This window comes from Giraffa tippelskirchi, chromosome 5, assembly GCF_054371585.1.
Source record: "Giraffa tippelskirchi isolate mGirTip1 chromosome 5, T2T-mGirTip1v1.2.pri, whole genome shotgun sequence".
In the NCBI taxonomy this organism is placed as follows: domain Eukaryota; kingdom Metazoa; phylum Chordata; class Mammalia; order Artiodactyla; family Giraffidae; genus Giraffa; species Giraffa tippelskirchi.
This window is the reverse complement of record NC_137279.1, coordinates 47,937,656-47,963,247: the sequence shown is the minus strand read 5'-3', so window position 1 is coordinate 47,963,247 and position 25,592 is coordinate 47,937,656. Positions and strand designations below refer to the sequence as shown.

Below are 25,592 nucleotides of genomic sequence, written 5' to 3'. Positions count from 1 at the left end.
AACTTACTAAATTTATACTCAGCTAATTAAGAGTTTGTAATAATTCTGACATGCTGATTTGGACTTTTCTTTGTACTGTTTAAGCCAAAGAGAAAAGGATTTGCTTAGCTAATTAAAACTAAACAAGGAGGACTGTTTAATGAGGCGAACAAATAACTGTTTTCAGGCATGTAAAATAAACACAAACTAAGGATACACCAATTAAAATTATTTTTTATTAATTTAAGCACTAATGGATTCTCTGAGGCACAACTTCTGTCTGGTATTTGTTGAGGTTATTAAGAAATACTGATCCACTGGTATTTTTCAAACTCTTTTTCATGAGTTAGTTAGAATTACGTATTATATAGCTATCCATTGTGAACACACATGTAGTTGAAAGAAAAGTTATAGAAAGCAATATTTAACCTTACCACTTATTTCTACTTTTATTTTCACATACTTCAGAATTTTAAGAAGTATTTCTAGGAACCCACTAATTGATCAAGACTCACATTTGACGTAAGTACTTCACTATATTATGCGTTTGAGTGCAGGGTCCGTGGCTTCCTTATCGTTCTGTTGCCGGGTGCTAGCAGTGCCTGGCATGAAGTAGGTGCTCATTAGATGCTAATTGAATACATTGGAGGTTGGAAAGATGAGTAAGAAATGAAACAGGATTTATGAAAGGAGTAGATGTTTCTGGCAATGAAGTTTTTGGATGTAATCAAGGCAGCAGAGGCAAAGCACCTGTGGTATTAATATTTACTTAAGATTTCTTGTTTTTAGGTAACAGAAACCAGTTCGAGCTAGCTTAAGCAAAGACAAATACACTAAAAGGATTCAGGGTATCTCACAGAACTGAAGGCCAGAGGAACATCTCACAACCTGGGAAGGGACTGAAACTAGGACTGGAAAGGCTTCAAGATTCCGGGCATGTTCTGCATTGTTCCATCTGTGTTTCTTTCTGCTTCACTGCTTTAGTTTTTTTGTTTTGCTGCAGAATGCTCGGTCCACATGACAATTTATGTCCAAAGCTCCTTCTTTTATATTTTGGTCCAGCCTTTTTTTTTAAATTGAGTATGACTTGTATATGTTAGAATAAATTAGTCTTTTGATATGTGCTGTGTGATGGATGTTAGTAATCTCAAGTCACTGGTTTTAGATTACATCTGCTCTGATATCCTGCTCTAAAATTAGCATTTCTAATGTCTTCGTTTTACCTTCTGGGTCAAATGAAGACACACTGTATACATGTATGCATATATAATTACTACTTGCAGAAGTGTTAATTAATTCAGCACATTTTTGCAGCATCCATTCCTATTACTAGGTTAAGCTATAGGATGGTTACAGAGATTAATATAATGTATTTAGAATCGTTTTGCCCCTTGAAGGTTATGGCCCTGTTCCAGCGAAGTGATCCATTGATGAGTTTTGTTCATGATATTAGCTCAAAAATTAATCTTCAATTTTCCCATACCTCCGTTTCATGTCTGCCTGCCCCATTTGTCTCTTTCACCTCTATCTTTTTCATCTGGAATGAAGATCTTATTTGACCTTTCTTCACTTTCACTATTTGTATTCTACATGTGGGCTCAGGCTAGTGTCAGTCCTAGAAGCTTTATCCAGGACCCCCCACAGTTATGAGCTGACCTCATGGAGGAGGTCATGCATAGCCTGGCATGCCAGGCTCCTCTTAGACCCAAGAAAGAAAAACAAGAGAGCTGGACCAGAAATTACAGTTCTTATCTTCAAGAAATGTATAGACGGATGAAGACGATAAAATCACAAGTGTTATTAATATATCATTATAACTGTCATAACTCAAGTTTGAACACAGTACCAAAGGAATGTTTATACCAATGCCTGTCACATAGTAGGGCCTTTAGAAGAACTTTTAGAATCAGTACATAATGAGTGTGTTCATCTGTTGTAGCTTCACTGTAGAGGTAACAGCTGAGCTGATTTTTTTGCAGGATCTGTGAAAGCTGGAAGATGGGTGGGTAGTGGGTTGACATTTTTACTGTAAGAACATCTTGTGTACAGGGATTAAGTTGTGAGCTGGTCAAGTGTGAATGTAGCATTGGTACACGTAGCATTGGTACAAGGTAGGAGAATAGCGGAAGAGATTGGTTAGAGCCAGCTTGAGGAAGGCCTTACAGGTCATGGTAGAGAATCTGGACTTCATTCTCAGAGCTACATGAGAATTTCCAGTAAAGAAGTAATGGGAGGAGATTTTCTTTTTTTAAAGGTTACTCTGTGGTGAGTCTAAGCTTGGGGTGGCAAGGAATGGGCAGTGTGAGCATGAATTGTGATGTTGTTTTAAAAGTCCAGGCAAAGACACTGAAGACTCCATCCACCCAAGGGTGATAGCAATGAGGCTGAAAAGCACTTATATTTGATATACTTTGGGGGGATAGACTTCTCAGGATTGTTAGCTCCAGCGCAGGATCAGGTTTAATCAATCTAGTCCACTTAGTGTATAAGGAGGCTCAGGTGCACCATCCCCTCCCTTCTGTGTCCTCTGCCATGACTGTCATCCTGTGTTTTCCTGGTTAATTATCCCTTAGCTATTTCTCTTGTTTTCCAGCCTTGCAGCTACTTGTTAGAACTGAATGTAAAAGTTTGGTTAGTCTTTTTAACTCTCACTCACCCCCTGGTGCCACCCATTTGTGGATGCTTGGGATACAAAAATGAAAAAAGAAAATCCAGTCTTATGGGGATGATGGACATATGCACAATTCCAGTAAATGGTGATGGATGCTCTCATGGGGGCATGGACAGAATTCTGTGGAAGATTGGAGGAAGGACTGTCTAATGCTCCTGGGGTCAGTTAAGGAAGAAGAGAAGAAAATGTTCTAGCTTAGTGCTGGTGGAAGCACATGTCAGATAGGAGGGAAGTTTGAGGAGTCTGTGGGATGCTCAGGTGAGGATCATCAGGAAGGTTGATGTGATGGATCTAGAAGAGCAGTAGGTCTGGACCTTGACTGCCTGCTAGGGAAACTAAACAACAACAAAACCATGACCTGGTGCTACTTGTAGAGATTCTGATTTAATTAATGTGGGATGGGGACCTAGCTTGTTATGTTTCAGAAGCTACTGAGGTCATGCTAATGTGCAGCTAAGGTTGTCAGTCACATTAATCCTGGAAATTGTGGAATGCAGGTGACAGCTGATGCCTTGAACAGTTTGGGAACAGAGAGAATTAGAAGAAAATAGAACTAGGCAAAACCCTGATTAAGAAACACCAAGGGCTTCTTATGTGATCATCATGAAACTATGAGCCATGCCCTGTCGAGCCACCGAAGACAGATGGGTCATGGTGGAGAGTTCTGACAACACATGGTCCACTGTAGAAGGGAATGGCAAATCACTTTGGTATTCTTGCCCTGAGAACTCCATGAACAGTATGAAAAGGCAAAAAGATAGGACACTGAAAGATGAACTGCCCAGGTTGGTAGGTGCCCAATATGCTACTGGAGATCAGTGGAGAACTAACTCCAGAAAGAATGAAGAGACAGAGCCAAAGCAAAAACAACACCCAGTCATGGATGTGACTGGGGATGGAAGTAAAGTCCGATGCTGTAAAAAGCAATATTGCACAGGAACCTGGAATGTTAGGTCCATGAATCAAGGCAAATTGGAAGTGGTCAAACAGGAGATGGCAAGAGTGAACATCGACATTTTAGGAATCAGCAAATTAAAATGGACTCGAATGGGTGAATTTAATTCAGATGACCATGATATATCTACTACTGTGGGCAAGAATCCCTTAGAAGAAATGGAGTAGCCATCATAGTTAACAAAAGAGTCTGAAATGCAGTACTTGGATGCAATCTCAAAAATGACAGAATGATCTCTGTTCATTTCCAAGGCAAGCCATTCAATATCATGGTAATCCAAGTCTATGCCCCAACCAATAATGCTGAAGAAGCTAAAGTTGAATGGTTCTGTGAAGACCTACAAAACTTTCTAGAACTAACACCCAAAAAAGCTGTCCTTTTCATTATAGGGGACTGGAATGCAGAAGTAGAAAGTCAAGAAGTACCTGGAGTAACAGTAAATTTGGCCTTGGAGTACAGAATGAAGCAGGGCAAAGGCTAGTAGAGTTTTTCCAAGAGAATGCACTGGTCATAGCAAACACCCTCTTCCAGCAACACAAGAAAAGACTCTACACATGGACATAATGGACATCACCAGATGGTCAATACAGAAATCAGATTGCTTATATTCTTTGCAGCCAAAGATGGAGAAGCTCTATACAGTCAGCAAAAATAAGACCGGGGCTGACTGTGGCTCAGATCATGAACTCCTTATTGCCAAATTCAGACTTAAATTGAAGAAAGTAGAGAAAACCACTAGACTATGCAGGTATGACCTAAATCAAATCCCTTATGATTATACAATGGATGTGACAAATAGATTCAAGGGATTAGATCTGATTGAGTGCCTGAAGAACTATGGACAGAGGTTCGTGACATTGTACAGGAGGCAGTGATCAAGACCATCCTCAAGAAAAAGAAATGCAAAAAGGCAAAATGGTTGTCTGAGGAGGCCTTAGAAATAGCTATGAAAGAAGAGAAGCAAAAGGCAAAGGAGAAAAGGAAAGACATACCCATTTGAATGCAGAGTTCCAAAGAACAGCAAGGAGAGATAAGAAAGCCTTCCTCAGTGATCAATGAAAAGAAATAGAGGAAAGCAATAGAATGGGAAAGACTAGAGATCTCATCAAGAAAATTAGAGATACCAAGGGAACTTTTCATGCAAAGATGGGCACAATAAAGGACAGAACTGGTGTGGACCTAACAGAAGCAGAGGATATTAAGAAGAGGTGGCAAGAATACACAGAAGAACTGTACAAAAAAGATCTTCATGACCTAGATAATCACGATGGTGTGATCGCTCACCTAGAGCCAGACATCCTGGAATGCGAAGTCAAGTGGGCCTTAGGAAGCATCACTACGAACAAAGCTAGTGGAGGTAATGGAATTCCAGTTGAGATATTTCAAATCCTAAAAGATGATGCTGTCAAAGGTCAATTTTCATTCTAATCCTAAAGCAAGGGAATGCGGAAGAATGCTCAAACTACCGCACTATTGCACTCATCTCACACACTAGCAAAGTAATGCTCAAAATTCTTCAAGCCAGGCTTCAACAGTACGTGAACCGTGAACTTCCAGATGTTCAAGCTGGATATAGGAAAGGCAGAGGAACCAGAGATCAAATTGCCAATATCCATTGGATCATCGAAAAAGCAAGAGAGTTCCAGAAAAACATCTACTTCTTCTTTATTGACCATGCCAAAGCCTTTGACTGTGTGGATCACAACAAACTCTGGAAAATTCTTCAAGAGATGGGAATACCAGACCACCTTTACCGCCTCCTGAGAAATCTGTATGCAGGTCAAGAAGCAACAGTTAGAACTGGACATGGAACAACAGAATGGTTCCAGATTGGGAAAGGGGTGTGTTAAGGCTGTATATTGTCACGCTGTTTATTTAACTTCTATGCAGCATACATCATGAGAAATGCTGGGCTGGATGAAGCACAAGCGGAATCAAGATTGCTGGGAGACGTATCAACAACCTCAGATATGCAGATGACACCACCCTTATGGCAGAAAGTGAAGAACTAAAGAGCCTTTTGATGCAAGTGAAAGAGGAGAGTGAAAAAGTTGGCTTAAAACTCAACATTCAGAAAATTAAGATCATGGCATCTGGTCCCATCACTTCATGGCCAATAGATGGGGAAACAGTGGAAGACTTTAATTTTTCAGATTCCAAAATGACTGCAGATGGTGATTGCAGCCATGAAATTAAAAGACGCTTGCTCCTTGGAAGAAAAATTATGACCAACCTAGACAGTATATTAAAAAGCAGAGAAATTACTTAGCTGACAAAGGTCTGTCTGGTCAAAGCTATGGTTTTTCCAGTAGTCATGTATGGATGTGAGAGTTGGACTATAAAGAAAGCTGAGCACCGCAGAATTGATGCTTTTGAACTGTGATGTTGGAGACGACTCTTGAGAGTCCCTTGTACAGCAAGGAGATTCAACCAGTCCATCCTAAAGGAAATTAGTCCTGATTTTTCATTGGAAGGAGAAGGAAATGGCAACCCACTCAAGTACTCTTGCCTAGAGAATCCTGTGGACAGAGGAGCCTGGTGGGCTGCTGTCCATAGGGTCGCACAGAGTCGGACACGACTGAAGCGACTTAGCATGCATACGTGCATTGGAGAAGGAAATGGCAACCCACCCCAGTATTCTTGCCTGGAGAATCCCAGGGTCAGAGGAGCCTGGTGGGCTGCTGTCTCTGGGGTCACACAGAGTTGGATACGACTGAAACGACTTAGCAGCAGCAGCATTCATTGGAAGGACTGATGCTGAAGCTGAAACTCCAATACTTTGGCCACCTGATGCGACAGACTGACTCATTGAAAAGACCCTGATGCTGGGAAAGATTCAAGGCGGGAGGAGAAGGGGGCGACAGAGGATGAGATGGTTGGATGGCATCACTGACTCAATGGACATGAGTTTGAGTAAACTCTTGGTGTTGGTGATGGACAGGGAGGCCTGGCGTGCTGCAGTCCATGGGATCACAACGAGTCAGTCACGACTGAGCGACTGAACTGAATTGAACTGAATGGCTTCCCGGTGGTGCTAGTGATAAAGAGTCTGCCTTCCAATGCCAGAGACCTAAGAGATACTGCTTCAGTCCCTGGGTGGAAAAGATCCTCTGGAGTAGAAAATGGCAACTTGCTCCAGTACTTTTGCCTGGATAATCCCATGGACAGGAGAGCCTAGTGTGCTACAGTCCATAGGGCTGCAAAGAGGGGGACATGACTAAAGCAATTTAGGGTACCTGCAACTTTGAGGTAGGTGGCAAGGATGTGCCAGCCAAGGAGAATCTGTAAACAGAATTTCTAAACTTAATTGTACCCTGTTTTAATTAAGCTGTTAATGTGAGTGTTGCATAATTCTTCCCTTTTATGACCCACGGTGAATAGTCTATCTCCTGATACCTTAAATGCTGGGTTCATGTATGTATATTGTTGATTGACAGACTGATGCAAATGATAAACATTAATCCTTTGGTCATTGATGTAGAAAATCATGACCTTTAATTCTTATCAGTAGCAAATACCTATACCTGCTTCCAAGTTTATTTAAAAGAAGCCTGCATGAAAGTAACAATTTCCAAGAATCCATTTTATTTTCTGAATTCTAAGTCACCTGTCATTTTTGCCATAAATTCTTTGAGGCATGAAATAGCCTGTCAGTTGTCTATTGCTCTCAAAGTTAATGAATGGTTATCAATTTATCATGGGTAATAACCTAACTGCAAATTGTAAAGAAGGCATTCTATCACTTCCTAGCATTTTTGCCTCAAGCCTGTATCTGCCTTTTCCACAGGATGTAGAGGCTCAGTGTTTCCAAAGCTTTCAATAGTACACATTTCTTACTTAAAAACCTCTTTATGCTTGGTAATGGGGTCATGAAATGTTACCTGTTTATATCTTTCTTTTTGGAATAGATTTTGTGTAAATAAAATTTCTTGATGTAGGATGTCAGAGTTTTATGTTGAACCAGTACAGCATTATACTTATTTAATTTTATTTAATTCACATTCCAGTCGTTCATTACAAGTACAGTGTAGTGATGTTCCAGCTTTGTAGCCTCTTGGTTAGGCAGTTAATGATTGGAAAAACAGGATTGTTTCAAGGAACCTTACTTTTTAAAGGCATGCCATTTTCTTTTACCACCAACAAAGAGAAAGAACTCTGTAACATGAACTCTTTTAGATCAGGGACTTGGACTTGACTGTATATTGATTTAAAAACACAATAAACTGAGTCCACATCTTACTCAACTTCACATTTCAGGCACTGAGCATAGTATGAAAACTCAGTACATATTTGTTGGATTAATGTGAACTATCACCTGTACTTCCTCAAGGTTGGGTTATCTTAGGGATAGGAGGACATTGATTTAATCTCATCACCAGTTTTTATCCTAGCAGTATAAACAGAGGTGACTATATAGCTACATGTGCTTATTTTTGGTTACAAACTCAAGAATTTCAGTCCCAGTTCTTTCTTTCTTAAAGAGCTGCCCTCAGAACTTGCTTCCAGTCCTGTAACCGGCTTTATATACGATTTCTTTGAATATTTTCGTCGACTTAATTTTGGTTCATTCAGTTGGAGCCTAGCATGGTGGCTTGTGAATATAATTGTGATTAAATTAATTAGTTAATATGCCTTGTTAGGTAGGAAAATAGACATTACTGAGATTTCTTCAAGGTGTTGGTATGTTTTCAGTAATCTCTGACCAGTTATTACCATTGTGATAGATTATTTACCTGTGTCTGTTTAAAAAGCTTCAAATCCTTTCAGCGTCTGAAAGGTAGAGGAAGTAAACTGTTCTGATTGACTGCTCCTTGTGTTCTTATTCCTAAGACATATGTGGGAAAGCAGAGAGCGAATTAGGTTGCCTTCTCCATCTCATGTATTGTTTTGTTCTTTTCCTGTGTTTATTCTGTCTCCCAACCTTGAAATAGGTATTTATCTTGATGGAACCGTATCTTACATTTTATTATAACTGCTGCAGAGCTGTGCACATAGTAGGAACCCCCTAAATTATTGATTGGTTGCTTAGCTGATTGATGAGTTAAGGGGCTATCCTTGACAATGAAAGCATCTTCACCATCTCAGTCCATGACAGTTTCTTAATGATTGTGTATCTGTCTTAGAACCCCAGGTTCTCTTGTCAACTGATTTCATATTTAAATGATCCTTGTTTTTCGGGGAGTGTATTTCTGTATACTTGTTCAGGATTTCTCTTTTTGCCCTGTGAACAGTGTACTCACATAGGCCCTAGTATGAGTCAGCTGGTCTGAAGCAACTGCCTTCATCTTGGCATTAACTACTCAACTTTAGTCAAGGTCCTTCATGGAAGAGGAGGCAATGGGAGGATTTATGGTTATGGTTCCATCAGATTCCCTCCCCCTCTCCTTGTTTTGAGATTTGGTCCTTAGTTGGGTGATAAAAAGGTGGACTGTTGTGCAAACACAGTTGAGGTTTACTGATAATGTGCTGGAAAATTGCTTCGTATCCCATCCATGGGCTTCCCTGATGTTTGTGTATGCTTGGTTGCTCACTTGTGTCTGACTCTTTGTGGCCCCATGAACTGTAGCCCACTAGGCTTTTCTGTCCATTGAATTCTCTGGCAAGAATACTGGAGTGGGTTGCCATTTCCTCCTCCAGGGGATCTTCCTAACCCAGGGATTGAACCTGATTCTCCTACATTGGCACATGGATTCTTTACCACTGACGACACCTGGGAAGCTACTACATCACCACCACCACCATAACATTTTGCATTTTTCAATTATGTTAAGGAAAAAGTCACCTATTGCTGTTTTGCTAAGGGTTGAAAATCAGGAGTGGTTTTATAAGTTTTTCATAAACATTTTTCACATATACTGACATGGTCATTAACTTTTGTTGTTTGACCTATTTGTGTGGTTATTATTTATATGAGTAAACTTAATATTTAATAATCTGTCTGAAAAGGTCAGTTTTCATTCCAATCCCAAAGAAAGACAATGCCAAAGAATGCTCAGACTACCACACAGTTGCACTCATCTCACACGCTAGTAAAGTAATGCTTAAAATTGTCCAAGCCAGGCTTCAGCAATGGGAAGGCAATTACGTGAACCGTGAACTTCCAGATGTTCAAGCTGGTTTTAGAAAAGGCAGAGGAACCAGAGATCAAATTGCCAACATCCGATGGATCATCGAAAAAGCAAAAGAGTAGCAGAAAAACATCTATTTCTGCTTTATTGACTATGCCAAAGCCTTTGACTGTGTGGATCACAATAAAGTGTGGAAAATCCTGAAAGAGATGGGAATACCAGACCACCTGACCTGCCTCTTGAGAAACCTGTATGCAGGTCAGGAAGCAACAGTTAGAGCTGGACATGGAACAACAGACTGGTTCCAAATAGGAAAAGGAGTACGTCAAGGCTGTATATTGTCACCCTGCTTATTTAACTTATATGCAGAGTACATCATGAGAAACGTTGGGCTGGAGGAAGCACAAGCTAGAATCAAGATTGCTGGGAGAAATATCAATAACCTCAGATATGCAGATGACACCACCCTTATGGCAGAAAGTGAAGAACTAAAGAGCCTCTTGATGAAAGTGAAAGTGGAGAGTGAAAAAGTTGGCTTAAAGCTCAACATTCAGAAAACTAAGATCATGGCATGTGGTCCCATCACTTCATGGCAGATAGATGGGGAAACAGTGGAAACAGCGGCTGACTTTATTTTTCTGGGCTCCAAAATCACTGCAGATGGTGACTGCAGCCATGAAATTAAAAGACGCTTACTCCTTGGAAAGAAAGTTATGACCAACCTAGATAGCATATTAAAAAGCAGAGACATTACTTTGCCAACAAAGGTCCGTCTAGTCAAGGCTATGGTTTTTCCAGTGGTCATGTATGGATGTGAGAGTTGGACGGTGAAGAAAGCTGAGTGCCGAAGAATTGATGCTTTTGAACTGTGGTGTTGGAGAAGACTCTTGAGAGTCCCTTGGACTGCAAGAAGATCCAACCAGTCCATCCTAAAGGAGATCAATCCTGGGTGTTCATTGGAAGGACTGATGTTGAAGCTGAAAACTCCAATACTTTGGCCACCTAATGCGAAGAGTTGACTCATTGGAAAAGACCCTGATGCTGGGAAGCATTGGGGTCAGGAGGAGAAGGGGACGACAGAGGATGAGATGGCTGGATGGCATCATCGACTCGATGGCCATGGGTCTGGGTGGGCTCAAGGAGTTGGTGATGGACAGGGAGGCCTGGCGTGCTGCGATTCATGGGGTCGCAAAGAGTCGGACACGACTGAGCGACTGAGCTGAACTGAGCTGAACTATTCCTAGAATGAACATTTTGTGCTCATAGAGTATCTTTCATTTAACGTACCCCTAAGTTCTTTTGGGCATCACTTTTAGAGTTTTTACAGTAATTTTTAATATGTTCTTTACCAGATTTTGGTGTCAGTGTGATGCTGTAAATATTTGACAGTTTTCCTTCTTTCTCTATACCCTAGAAAAATTTAACTTGTATTATTTCTTCATTTAAAATTTAAAAAATGTTATATTAGGAAGGAAACTGAGAGATTTAGTCTAGCTGTCTTAATTTTACAGATGAAGACCCAGTGACTTGTTTATAGCTGCTTAATGGCAGCTGTTTGGGGTGTGGAATTAGGGCTGTGCCACAGAGGTGAGGACTGTTCCTTGTAGCTCAGTTGGTAAAGAATCTGCCTGCAATGCAGGAGACCCAGGTTTGATTCCTGGGTGGGAAAGATCCCCTGGAGAAGGAAATGGCATCCCACTCCAGTATTCTTGCCTGGAGAATCCTATAGACAGAGAAGCCTGGCAGGCTACAGTCCATGGGGTCGCAAGAGTTGGACATGACTTAGCGACTAAACCATCACCATAGAGGTGAGGAAATAACATTTACTGAGCATTTACTTAGATATTTAAAACCAGTATCATAGTTTTGATGTACTCGTTAGATGTGGGTTTGCTTATTTGAACATCAAAGTAAAAATCATGTTGTTTTTTAGAAGCAGACTGTTTACAAGAGCAGTTTTAGATTCACAGCAAAGTTGAGTGGAAAGTACAGAGTCCCCACATATCTCCTACCCCCACACATGCACAGGCTCCCCCACTGTCAACATCCCCCACCAGAGTGGTACACTTGTTACTACATTGACACATCATTATCATCTACAGTCCATAGTTTACATTAGGGTTGAACATTTCATGGGTTTTTGACAAATGTATAAGACATGTATCCACTAATAAAATACCACACAGAATAGTTTCGCTGCCCTAAAAATCCTGTGCCCTATCAATCTCTCCCTCCTCCCAACCCCTTTTGACCACTGATATTTTTTGCTATCCCTATAGCTTTTCCCTTTTCAGAATGTAATATAGCTGGAATCATATATGTAGCCTTTTATGACTAGCTTCTTTTATTTAGTATAACATATATTTAAAGTTCCTTTATGTCTTTTCGATGGCTTGGTAGTTGCGCGCGCGCATGTGTGTTTGTGTGTATGTGTGTGTGCATGCATGCATGTTGGATAATATTCCATGGCCTGGATAAAATTCTATTGGCTTTGGATGGCTGAGTGCCTTTACTGAAGATCATGTCTCAGTCTTCTTTTAATCCTTAGAATCTAGTCAGTCAGCTTACAAATGTTTACTGAAAGCTGCTGCTGCTGCTGCTAAGTCGCTTCAGTCGTGTCCGACTCTGTGCGACCCCATGGACTTCAGCCTACCAGGCTCCCCCGTCCCTGGGATTCTCCAGGCAAGAACACTGGAGTGGGTTGCCATTTCCTTCTCCAGTGCATGAAAGTGAAAAGCGAAAGTGAAGCCGTTCAGTCGTGTCCGACTCTTCGCGACCCCATGGACTGCAGCCTACCAGGCTCCTCCGTCCATGGGCCTTACCCAAGTATATTAGGGCTCCTTTGGTGGCTCAGCTGTACAGAATCTTCCTGTAATGCAGGAGCTGCAGGACACCTGGGTTCTATCCTTGGGTCAGAAAGATCCCCTGGAGGAGAGCATGGCCACCCACTCCAGTATTCTTGCCTGGGGAATCCCATGGACAGAGGAGCCTGGCGGGCTACAGTCCGTAGGGTTTTGTATTGAATACAACTGAAGCGACTGAGCATGTGTGAACAAAGTATATTGTCACTCTTCTTGACTCCAGTGATACAGCAGTGATCAAAACAGTCATGATCTTTGCCTGTCCTCATGGAACCTGGCATAATTTCCAGAACCTAGCAGGTGTCTGGTTAATGTGATTGAAATGTGTTTGCTCATGGTCCCTCAACCCAGTTGGAAATTTTCTTCTTTAAGGAGTTTGCAACCATGGTAATGTGCATTTATTTCCACTAGGTGGCAGTAGTGTCATGTAGCCAGAGCAGTTTGCCCCGTAATTGTCACTAATTGTTTGCTTATAAATATACTTCTCTTTATAATAAGTAAAATTTAAATCTGTTTATATTAATTAGAATGTAATTACTAATTAAAATGAGAACTTTTAACACACATTTCAGGATGAATTCCAGTAAGTAAAATTTCTCATTTTCTTAAGTTTGTCTTCCTTTGTTTAATAATGAAACATTTATTGGGATTCGGCTACGTGCTAGGCATTGTACTGTTGTTGGGGATTTAGAATTGAATACGATTTCCTTCTGTCTTTGACATGTCACAGTTTGATGAAAGAGACAGGAAAAGAGATTCAAACGTACAGTGAAATGTGTACGTGTTAAGTGTACCATGAGATGAATGTTGACAAACGTATATACATGTGAAAGAAAGTTAGTTGCTGAGTTGTGTCCGACTCTTTGTGACCCCCGTGGACTATACCTGCCAGGCTCCTCTGTTCGCGGAATTCTCCGGGCAAGGATACTGGAGTGGGTGGCCATGCCCTTCTCCAGGGAATCTTCCCGACCCAGAGATTGAACCCAGGTCTTCCTGCATTGCAGGCAGATTCTTTAACATTTGAGCTACCAGGGAAGCCCGAAAGACATATATACACGTGTTTAAGCCCAAATCCCTATCAAGTTATAGATCATGACCGTCTTGGAGTGGCTATTTTTAAGGGCCATCTGTAGGCTGAATTAACAGAAGAAGCCAGTTGAAAGAGAAGTGAGGTTGATCAAACCAAGCATTTTCTGAGAGAGTAATAACCTGGTTTCTTGAATTACTGTGTATTAATTTAAATTCAGTCCTTTTCATCTGGTCCTTTAGATCTGTGTGCGGGATTTTACATGAATTGGTTTTGGTGGTTTTCTATCACTTGTTGTCAGAACATCACATCCATGCTGTCCTTAACTTTCTAAGATGAGGGACTTGGCACATTGCTAGTAACATAACTTAGAAACAAAAAAATAACTACCAACCTTAATAGCAGGTTATTGAATCACAGAGTTAAATGTTTCAGTGCTGAAAACTGTAGCCTAATCACAGCAGCTAACTTCACTGAGGACTCATTCTGTGCCGGGCACTGTTCCTCTCTGTGTTCATCATCTCTTTTTAGGGCAGTTAGCAGTAGGTGGTCACTGTTCCCTCAGTCGGGAACGTTGGCAAGGAAACTGATGTTCAAAGAAATTACAGAACTTCCATAAGATCATAGCTAGAGGAGTCAGATCTTGAAACCCAGGTCTCTCTGGTTCCAAAGCAGCCGCCCACCCCCCACCCCCACAATATATCACACTGTCTTAGAAGAAGGGGTTTTTAAGATACAGAGCAGAAACACCACAAAAATAAAACGAGGACCTCAACTCCTTTTATCCTAGTTGTGGAAGTAGATGAAGACCAACCAAATGAGGCCAACGAATGGCTGTTCATTTAGTGCTTGCTGTAACAAGGGAATCAACCATGCTTGTATTTGTCGGAGATTCAAAGGCAAGTAGGGGAGTGGGAAACCTTGGTAGTGGAAAGGAAGTTCAGGTGTGCCTTGATGGGAGACTATTTGTGTGGGGAAGCTGTAGTAGGCTAATTAGAAGCAGGTCATCCTATGCCTTTGGGCTTCCCAGGTGCCTCAGTGGTAAAGAATCTGCCTGCCAATACAGCTCGAACCCTGGGTTAAGATCCCCTGGAGAAGGAAATGGCAACCCACTCCAGTCGTCTTGCCTAGGAAATCACATGGGCAGAGGAGCCTGGTGGGCTACAGTCCGTGGGGTCGCAAAGAGTCGGACACGACCAAAGAGTAGCACATGCTACATTCTCTGGAGAGTGTAGTGATAGATGAAGCAGTGAAACCCAGGGCAGTTTGACTATAAAACTCATGTTCAAGTAAACTTTGTGTTTTGTTCATTTTACCTCAATAAAAACCAACCAAACAAACAAAAACAGCAAACTAAAACCATGCTAGTTTCCTACGGCTGCCTTAACAAATTAATATAAATTCGATAACTTAAAGGAAAGATGTCTTTCCTCATAGTTTTGGAGGCTAGAAGTCTGAAATCAAGGTTTGGCAGGGCTTTCTCTAAACATTGTATTGAGAATCCCTTTCTTGACTCTTCCTAGCTTCTGGTGCTCCCAGAAACTCTTGGCATTTTTGGCTCCACGATTCTACAGTCTGCCCGTGCTGTCATGTGACTTTCTTCCCATATGTCTGTGTCTTCTCTGTGTGTTCTTATAAGGACACCAATCACTGGATTTAGGGCCCACCTAATCCAGCATGACTGCATCCTAACTAATGACATCTGCAAAGACGCTGCTTCCAAATAAGGTCACATTCTGAGGTTCTGGGTGGCCCTAAGTTTCAGGGCCACACTATTCAATCCAGTACAACACCTTTGTGAAAAGCCACTTGACCATATACAAGAGTCTGTTTTTGGACCGTGCCATTCCTTTGGTATATACATCTGTCTTTATGTCAACAGTGTACTGTCTTGATTACTCTAACTTTGTAGTAAGTTTTGGCATCAGATAGTGTGAGTTCTCCAAGTTCATTCTTTATAAAATTGTTTAGGTCCTTTGCTTTTCCATATACATTTTAGAATCAGTTTGTCAGTTTCTATAAAGGAGCGTGCGGGAGGTGTTCCTTGGCTTGTGGTTACATGACTTCAGTCTCTGTCTCCATCTTCATGTGGCCTTCTCTTCTCTCTGTCTTCTTTATTTTTGCCTCTTTTAAGGACAGCTGTCACTAGATTTAGGGCCGACCCAGGTAATTCCAGATGCAGCTCATCTCCTGATCCTTAACTTCTTTACATCTGCAAATATCCTTCTTCCAAATAAGGTGAGTTTCACAAGTTCCTGGGGTTAGGGCATGTTCATATTTTTTTAAACCCACTCTAAGAACCATGCTCAGTCTCCAGCTTAAAAAATTGTTTCATTATGATAAAATGCAAAACAAGGGACTTCTCTGGCAGTCCAGTGGTTAAGACTCTGTGCTTTTGCTGGGGCGGGGCGGGGGGGCCTGGTTGGGGAACTAAGATCCCACATGTCGTGTGGCACAAGGAGGGGGAAAATTCAAAGCAAAAACAAATCATAGTTATACACTGAGTATATGATGAATGTCAGGATTCATTCTTTTCTGATCTTATATCCTGCAACTACCCCCAGCTTACTGGACTCCAGCCACACAGCCTTCTTGCTGATCTTCAAACATTCCAAGTAGGCCCCTTGCTCTGTTCCCAGGGCTGGGGTTTCTCAACCTCCAGATGCTACAAGCTACTCAATCAAATTCATCTGAGTCTCTGCCTCATGTCATCCCTTTGGAGGGGTTTCTCTCTACTCTAAATACCAACTCGCTATCATTTTTCATCCCATACACTGCTTTATTTTTCTCCTAAGCATTTACCCCTATCTGATATATTACATAGTTATTTTTCTTTCTGCTTTTATCTTCATAAATAATAACCTAAGCCCCATGGTAGTAGGGACTCTGTTGTTCTTTAATGTATCCCCAACACTTAAAAAGGCATCTGGCACACGGTTAATACTTGAGAAAATTTTGAAATAATTTGAATGAATGAGTAGGTGATTTTCTTCAGTAGAGAAATAACCTTAAAAAAAAAAGGTGACTTTAATCATACTGTATTAAGACTCAGATTTTTAAAAAACAGCAGCTTAAAGAATTTGCTAATTGTCAAACTTGGGGCAATTTGAGTATTAAGAAAGAAGAATAACTCTGTAGCATTTAGAATAGGTAACAATCCACTAGTCTGTAGTCCCTGGAGGAGAAAATGGCAACCCACTCCAGTATTCTTGCCTAAGAAATACCAGGAACAGAGGAGCCTGGCAGGCTACAGTCTAGTTCAGTTCAGTCACTTAGTTGTGTCCAACTCTTTGCAACTCCATGGACTGCAGCACACCAGGCTTTCCTGTCCATCACCAACTCCTGGAGCTTGCTCAAACTCATGTTCATCGTGTTGGTGATGCCATCTAAACAATCTCATCCTCTGCCGCTCCCTTCTCCTCCTGCCTTCAATCTTTCCCAGCATCAAGGTCTTTCGCAGAGTCAGCTCTTTGCATCAGGTGGCCAAAGTATTGAAGCTTCAGTTTCATCATTTCTCCTTCCAATGAATATTCAGGACTGATTTCCTTTAGGATTGACTGGTTTGATCTCCTTGCAGTCCAAGGGACTCTCAAGAATCTTCTCCAATACCACAGTTCAAGAGCATCAATTCTTCAGCTCTCAGCTTTCTTTATGGTCCAACTCTCCCATCCATATATTATTACTGGAAAAACCGTAGATTTGACTAGATGGACCTTTGTCGGCAAAGTAATATCTCTGCTTTTTTATATGCTTTCTAGGTTGATTATAGCTTTTCCTCCAAGGAGCAAGCATTTTTTAATTTCATGGCTGCAGTCATCATCGGCAGTGATCTTGCAGCCCAAGAAAATAAAGTCTGTCACTGTTTCCATTGTTTCCCCATCTATTTGCCTTGAAGTGATGGGACCAGATGCCATGATCTTAGTTTTCTGAATGTTGAGTTTTAAGCTAGCTTTTTCACTCTCCTCTTTCACTTTCGTCAGGAGGCTCTTTAGTTCCTCTTTGCTTTCTGCCATAAGGGTGGTGTCATCTGCATATCTAGTTGTTGATATTTCTCCCTGCAATCTTGATTCCAGCTTGAGCTTCATCCAGCCTGGCATTTCGCATGATGTACTCTGCATACAAGTTAAATAAGCAGGGTGACAATCCCGTGGTAGTATGGACTCCTTTTCTGATTTGGGACCAGTCTGTTGTTCCATGTCCTGTTCTCACTGTTGCTTCTTGACCTGCATACAGATTTCTCAGGAAGCAGGTAAAGTGATCTGGTATTCCCATCTCTTGAAGAATTGTCCACAGTTTGTTGTGATCCACACAGTCAAAGGCTTCAGTGTAGTCAGTGAAGCAGAAGTAGATGTTTTTCTGGAATTCTCTTGCTTTTTCTATGATCCAGTGGATGTTGGCAATTTTATCTCTGGTTCTTCTGCCTTTTCTAAATCCATTTTGAACATCTGGAAGTTCTCAGTTCACATATTGTTGAAGCCTAGGTTGGAGAATTTTGAGCATTACTTTGATAGCATGTGAGATGAGTGCAATTGTGCGATAGTTTGAACATTCTTTGGTATTGCCTCTCTTTGGGACTGGAATGAAAATGGACCTTTTCCAGTCTTGTAGCCACTGCTGACTTTTCCAAATTTATTGGCATACTTAGTGCAGCACTTTAACAGTATCATCTTTTAGGGCTACATTCCATGGGGTCGAAAAGAGTCAGACATGACTGGGCATGCACACATTATTATTATTATAGTCCATAGTGGTATTCAAAAAGGGTAGTGGGGTAAGGAGGAGAACAGGGGAAATCAAAAAGCAAAGCTCTACCATAGAAACAGAAATCCCCCATATAAGTATAGATGGATGATAGGACATCACCATTGTGAAATATTCTCTCAAAAATGTTTAACTTGACTCTAATCAAGCCTGTACCAAATTCAATATTTTAGGAAGCATGGCAGATGGAAAAACAAGGTAAATGCCTGAAGAGGAAAATAGTCAAGTTCAAAATATATGACATTAAAGAAGAATTTTCTGGAACTTTTCAAAATGTCATTGTCATAAAAGAGCAGACTGTGTGTGTGTGTGTGTGTGTGTGTGTGTGTGTGTGTGTGTGTGTGTGTGTGTGTGTGTGTGGATTGGTGTGTCTGGGAGAGAGAAGGAGAGAGAAGCTATTCTTTAGCCTAAAAAAAGCTAAAGAGACATAATTGCCATTTGTGATCTATGAACTTAGACTGGATCCAGGTTGAAGGGGGAAGTTAAAACAAATGTTCTTTCACCCACTGGTGAAATCTGAACACAAACTGAATAATAGATAATACTATATAATTGGTTATTTTCTTGGGTGGAGTAATAATTTGTGATCATACAGAAGATGTTAATCTTAAGAATCACATGCTGGAGATTTTAGGGTGAGTTATGATTTCGGCAGCTTTCAAATGGTTGAGCCAAAGAACATCCACATTTATGTATGTATGAAGAGATGAAGCAGATGTGGCAAATTGTTAACAAACGCTGAATCTAGGGGAAGGATATAGTAATGACCATTGTATTTTTTTCCCCCTTCAACTTTTCTTTTTGAAAAAAGTGGGAGGAAAACAATTTTCTTACAAAGCTGGGAGTGAAAGAGTAGAGCTTGGAAATCCAAGTGATGATTACGTGGCAATTAATTCCTCAGGGAAAATGAGGCTGCCTTGAACTGGGAAAGGATGTTGAAGGAATTGACTAAGCATGAAGCTGACCTGTCCCCTGTGATTTATGATGTGTGTATGTCCTCTCACTCTCCTTATGTGGGTATTTCTGTAGTCTATAAGGCTGAAAAAGAAATATTGGAAAGACAGTTATCCTTGTATTGAGAGAATCAATCTTAAAAGACAGGTACAACAACTTTAGGTAGGTGGCCTGTGAGTAAGTCTCTCTCTGATATTTGTGAGAGCAGCTCTGGTGATTAGATTTGTTTTCAAATATCAAAAAAAATTTTTTTTTCCTGTTTTTATCTTGTCATAAGCCTGAAATTTCCCTCTGGCTTTTATAGTCAATAATCAATTTTTCTGTCTTGAAGGAATTTGAATCATGCTACTGATTTCTTTTTTTTTTTTTTTTGATACTACATTTCATTACTGAACATTAGTAAAGGTTATGGAGCCAAGAAAGTATAGTACACACTCTAATCCACTTATTTAATCACCCACCCAATTTCTCAGAAAAGACAAAACATCACAGATTTTCTTACAATTAAATCTAGTTTTCAAAGCAAAACATTATAATGATAATAATGCATTTAATACTTTAGAAAGAATTTCATTTATAGGATATGGTTTTGAAAGCTGTATATCTTTTTTTTGAATTACCAGCTTATGTATCTCTATTTTTATTCTTTTTATTTTATTTATTTATAATTGAAGGATAATTGCTTTACTGTATTGTGTTGATTTCTACCAAACATCAACATGAATCAGCCATAGCTTTATCCATGTTTCCTCCCACTTGAACATTCTCTAAGTTATGGTGTGACAAAATTAACTAGGATGCCAATTCTAAATTGCTATTACGTGGTAATAGAAATCTCCTTTTAATAAAGCAGCGCCATCAGATTCTTCAGCTTACAGAGGTTCATAAAATTTATCTCCATATGGTACCAATCTCAATCATAGATAAGTATTAATGAATTTTTAGAAATGAAACTTCTCATGGGAAGAGATCAAAGAGTTAGCTTGAATGGGTTTAGATAAACAGCATCTCTTGATACTATCTCTAATGTGAAAGTCATCATTTACTAAAGATTAGTACATTGCAGGAGAAGAAGAGGATGACAGAGGATGAGATGGTTGGATGGCATCACCAATTCGATGGATATGAGTTTGAGCAAGCTCCGGGAGTTGGTGATGGACAGGGAAGCCTGGCGTACTGCAATCCATGGAGTCGCAGAGTTGGACATGACTGAGCGACTGAACTGAACTGAATACGTTGTCTGAGCTTCCCTGGTAGCTCAGCTGGTAAAGAATTCCGCCTGCAATCCAGGAGACCCCAGTTCGATACCTGGGTTGGGAAGTTCCCCTTTAAAAGGGGTAGGCTACCCACTCCAGTATTCTTGAGCTTCCCTGTTGGTTCAGACGGTAAAGAATCTGCCTGCAATATGGGAGACCTGGGTTTGATCACTGGGTTGGGAAAATCCCCTGGAGGAGGGCATGGCAACCCACTCCAGTATCTTGCCTGGAGAATCCCCACGGACAGAGGAGCCTAGTGGGGTTGTAGGAGCCAGTCCATGAGGTTGCAAAGAATTGGACATGACTGAGCAACTCAGCACAGCATAGCACACAGTATACTGTCTCTCCCAGATCCCAGAACTTATTGGATAATATAGCCTTTTTATTTTTGACATTCTTTGAAGGATTATGTTGTCTATATATAGTAAATTGTTGCACCTTTTCTTATTAAATAGAATTATTTCTAGAGTTGTCTTTAGGATGAATGAGGTAACACATTGTCTTATGGGTGTGTATCACTGTGATCCCTTGATTCTCTTCTTACTTGCTGTTTGCTGCATGTAATAATGCACTCTCTTTCATAGTTTGTCCACTAATAACATAAGCCATGATTTTAGGCTCCACTTCCACAAAAGCATTGGGAGACTGTGCAGTATCTTCTTTGCTCTTTCAATATTTGGTCTTTGTTTTTAGAGGCAATTGATATAATTACATCCTGGGTCTCTGATTTACCTTAGCAAATGGGGAGGTAAAGATGAAAGAACAAACCAGTTCTAGAAAGGTTTTAAAAAATGAAATAGACTTAACTGTTTTTGGTCTTGAATGAGCTTGATCTGTGGGGCAATTCACTGATTATAAGTTCATATGTTGTTTAATCTTAACAGATGTCTAGTAATACCTTACTTTTTATGAGTCATTTAAGTTAATTTCTTCATGTCTAGGACTTTTTTTTTTTTTGGATGTCCACCCAAAGGTGAAGCTCTAGGCCCATTTCAGAAGTGAAAAATTAAGCCTAGGTCATTCAGACAAATTAAGTTCTTATCTGCTCTAAGCTTTCCCAGACAGATGGCTGGCTGGAAGTCCCCCCATACTTGCACAAATTAAATTCCAAATCTCTTGGTTTGCAAAAGACTCTCTCTTCACACTTGTAAGGGCTTTCTAGCTAAGTTCTCTTGAGTTCATTTCCTTTGTTAACTGTGTCATATACTATTAGACTCTGGGCACCTTAAACTCAATTTGAAATTCAGATAAAGATTTGAGAGTAGCTTAAAAAAATAGCAGAATCTTATTAGGGCTGTTTACCCGTTAGGTCAGTAGTAAGAAGGGATGATTCTTATGTTCTTGAACTGTGCTGTGATTGGGGTTAGATTCACGGTAGTCAATTTTAGAGACATAGGATGGGCCTGTAATGGAAAATGTCTCCATTTTGTCTGAGTTGACTTGATTTTGTTAATAGTCCCCTTACTCACAGCCTAAATTACTGTCTGTTAGCATTGATTGAATGTTTACAACATGGCAGGTTTTGTACTAAGTGTCTCTTGCTATCTCATCTAACCTTCACAACAATTCAGTGAAGCACAGTTACTTAAAACATAGTCATCATCATGACATGCTGACCATCACTCCTGTTTTATAGTTGAAGAAACTGAGCCTTGAGGAGGTAAAGGACTTGTCATATATATCCTGCTTTGTTGAAATATGTTCCTTTTTTATCCAGTTTGTTGAGAGTTTTTATCGTGAGTGGATGTTGAATTTTGTCCAGTGATTTTTGTTTCATGTATTGAGACGATCATATGGTTTTTTCCTTTCATTTTATGAATGTGATATACCACACTTATTAATATGCATATGTCAAAAGTCATACTCAATGAGGAAAGACTGAAAGCTTTTCCTCACAGATCAGCAAAAAGGCAAGGGTGCCCACTCTCACCATTACTATTCAATATAGTATGCAAGTCCTAGCCAGAGCCATAAGGCAAGAAAAGAGGTAAACGCCATCTGAATTGGAAAGGAAGAAGTAAAGTAGTCTCTGTTTGATGATAGCATGATCTTCAAAATAGAGAATTCTAAGGATTCCACTAAAAAACTGTTTGGACTATTAAATTCAGTAGACAAAATCTAATCTGATGTATAGCATGGTGACTATAGTTACCAATGCCATATTGTATATTTGAAAGTTGCTGAGAGAGTAGATTTTAAAAGTTCTCACCAAGTACACACAAAATCGTAATTGTGTGAGTTGATGGATGTGTTTACTCACTGTGGTGATCATTTCATAATATATACATATATTCAATCCTTATGTTGTACACCTTACACTGATACAATGTTATATGTTCAATGATATCTCAATAAAGGTCATCCAAAAAGAAAAAGAAATTTATTTAAAAGTCACAGTACTCTTAAGTGGCAGAGCTGGAATCCAAACCCTGAGCATGACGATTACAAAGTCCAAATTCAGCCCTCACCATGTTGAACCTACGTATCTTAGAGCTTTTACTGTGTTGTCCTGTATCGTGATTCTGCTTCTTTGCTTAGGACTTTATGACTGATAGTTTTCAGTTTGTGTGCCTGACTTTCAATTTTGAGTTCTACTCTGGAGCTGTTCTTAGGTTAGTAGTCTTCAGAAGGGAGTATATATAGACATGGCATTTCATGGAAACTTTCTAGGGATTTTGCATGCAAAAGTAGTTTAAATGGTATTTAGTTGCTCAATGCACATATCTGCTTTCCTGAAATTGGTTGCCTGAGAGCACTTGTGGTTGGCTGGTTCTCCTTTCCTACCTTCCCCTTCACAAATTGCTTTTCATTCATGCTTCTCACCCAGCATGAATCTTTCATGCTTCCAGATCTTTGCTTCTGGATGCAAAAACCTCTGGCTCTCCAAACAAAGGCACCATTTGGCAATTCTTAGCTCCTGAGTGAGAATCTATAGCAAAGCAAACAGAGCTCTGGTCAGAATCGTAGATGGGACTGGGCCTTATTTTATCTTGGTAACAAATGCATCACAGGTGTCCATGACTTATTTCTTTTAGAGTTGAATGTGATTTCTGTGAGTATAGAGAGAGGGAGAGGTTACTGAGAAGGCAGATTAGTACATTTATTTGAAATGAAAAATGAAGTCAGGCTTTTCCGAAAGATTATAAGTTTGATTTAGTTTATTGATTTGACAGTGAGGACATGCTTAGCAGTTAGATTGTTTGGTAAGCATATTTTACAAGTAAATGGGTGAAATCTACAATAACCAGGGTTGCAACAAAAATATTTTAAAAATACTGTTGGCATATATATATGTATATGTATGTGCATGTAATAATAATAATATAAATGTTATTCAACCATAAAAAAGAAAGGAATCTTGCCTTTTGAGACAACGTGAAGATCCTGGAGGAAGTTATGCTAAGTGAAATAATCCAGACACAGAAAGACAATACTGTATGATATCATTTATATGTGAAATCTCAAGAAGTTGAACTTACAGAACCAGTGAATAAAATGGTGGGTACCAAGGGATGGGGGAAATGGTGAGACCTTGATCAAAGGGTACAAACTTCCAATTATAAGATATGTATAGTATGATGACTATAGTTGGTAGTACTGTATTATGTACTTAGGATTTGCTCAGAAACTAGATCTTAAATCTTCTCATCACAAAAAAAGAAAATAACTATATGAGGTGATAAGAAATGTTGATTAGTTTGATTGTGGTAATAACCTCACAATATATATGTATATTAAATCATCATGTACACCCTGAATATACAGTTTTTCTTTGTCAATTTTATCTCAGTAAAACTAGAAAAAATAGAAATCACACATATATATTATATAATATATATGTGTATATATATATATAATGTTGGAAATTCTTCATCAAGTTTATGATTAAAATTTAGGAGGTCAACTTAAAAATGTCAGAGGAGTACATTCTTTTAGGAGGTGCAAAAGCAAAGAACTTGAAGCACGTGGTGTTGGATCGCTGTGTCCTTTTTACCTATATCAGCCTTGATCAAGACTGGTTAGAGCCCCTGTTTGTACAAGGAAGGATTTAGGACTGACTTCTCCTAAGTGTTTTAAAATTAGATTATGTATTTGAAGCACTGTAATTAAATTAATCTCAGTTGCCACATCTCTTTCCGTAGAGGCTGCCTTTTAGTGTTACATGTGTATTGACTGTATAGGAGATGATTTCTGTTTGAGGAGTTATGTTCTAGAGCTTCCTAGTAGATTCAGATTTCAAATTTTATTGATGTCTGGCTGTGTGTTAAGTTCTGTAGACACGTTGGTGGATATTAAACTTATAGTAGATGGAGAAATGTCCAGTTGGACGATCACACTCAAAGGTATTAAAGAGTTTAACAGTTAACTATAATCTTATTCCTTGATGAAACCAGAGCTGATTGGTAAGAGGAAGTTGAGCAAAACTTCTTATGCCAAATATGTGTAGGTGAACCAAAATGTTAATGCAAGAAATAAGAGAGTAAAAAACAAAAATGACTACAAGGAATACACAAACTCTAAAGTAGAACTACTACAGTCTTTTCATTTAAATAAGAACATTTGAGTTTCAAGTCTGAAGTCAGATTTGTGGAGCATTTTGTGTGGGAAGTTGGTAGGCAAGAATCCTAGAGAGTAGAGAAGATAGCCTGAGGTGAGGTGGATACAGTGGTTAGGTGCCCAGTGGGAATACTAACTTTCTTTCTCAAGGTGTCAGGTTCCTGCCTGAGTTAATCTATGACCATCCATTGATTCTCTTTTTGCACTGCTTCATCCCCTAGAAGCTTTGAGGAGTAGAACCAGTGTTTGCTTTAATGATTTTGCTTTATCAGTGAGTTATAACATACAGCTATATCTATAAACCTCAGGCCTAGTTTCATACCTGCTTCAAAAGTGTTTTGTTTTAAAACTTATTCTCTAACTGGTCTCCAGTTCAGCATACATCCATTAGGTTATCATAAAGTTGTCTTTCTTTTTTTTATTTTCTGTGTGACTACTTTTACTCTTTTTACTTCTTCTTACTAAACCTTTTCAGTTGTCTTTTAATAAACCTAGAGGGGTGG

General features: G+C 39.7%; 1 protein-coding gene and 1 long non-coding RNA gene across 6 annotated transcripts in view; both read left to right on the top strand.

The window, feature by feature from the left end:
* SMYD3 (SET and MYND domain containing 3) overlaps positions 1-25,592 on the top strand; it is a 714,859-nt gene that overhangs the window by 49,387 nt on the left and 639,880 nt on the right. The gene's annotated exons all lie outside the window — the stretch shown is intronic.
* On the top strand, positions 769-23,884 carry LOC145505121 (uncharacterized). Its single transcript, XR_014052865.1, has 2 exons — positions 769-913; positions 20,343-23,884. It is a non-coding gene; the product is annotated as an uncharacterized LOC145505121 (long non-coding RNA).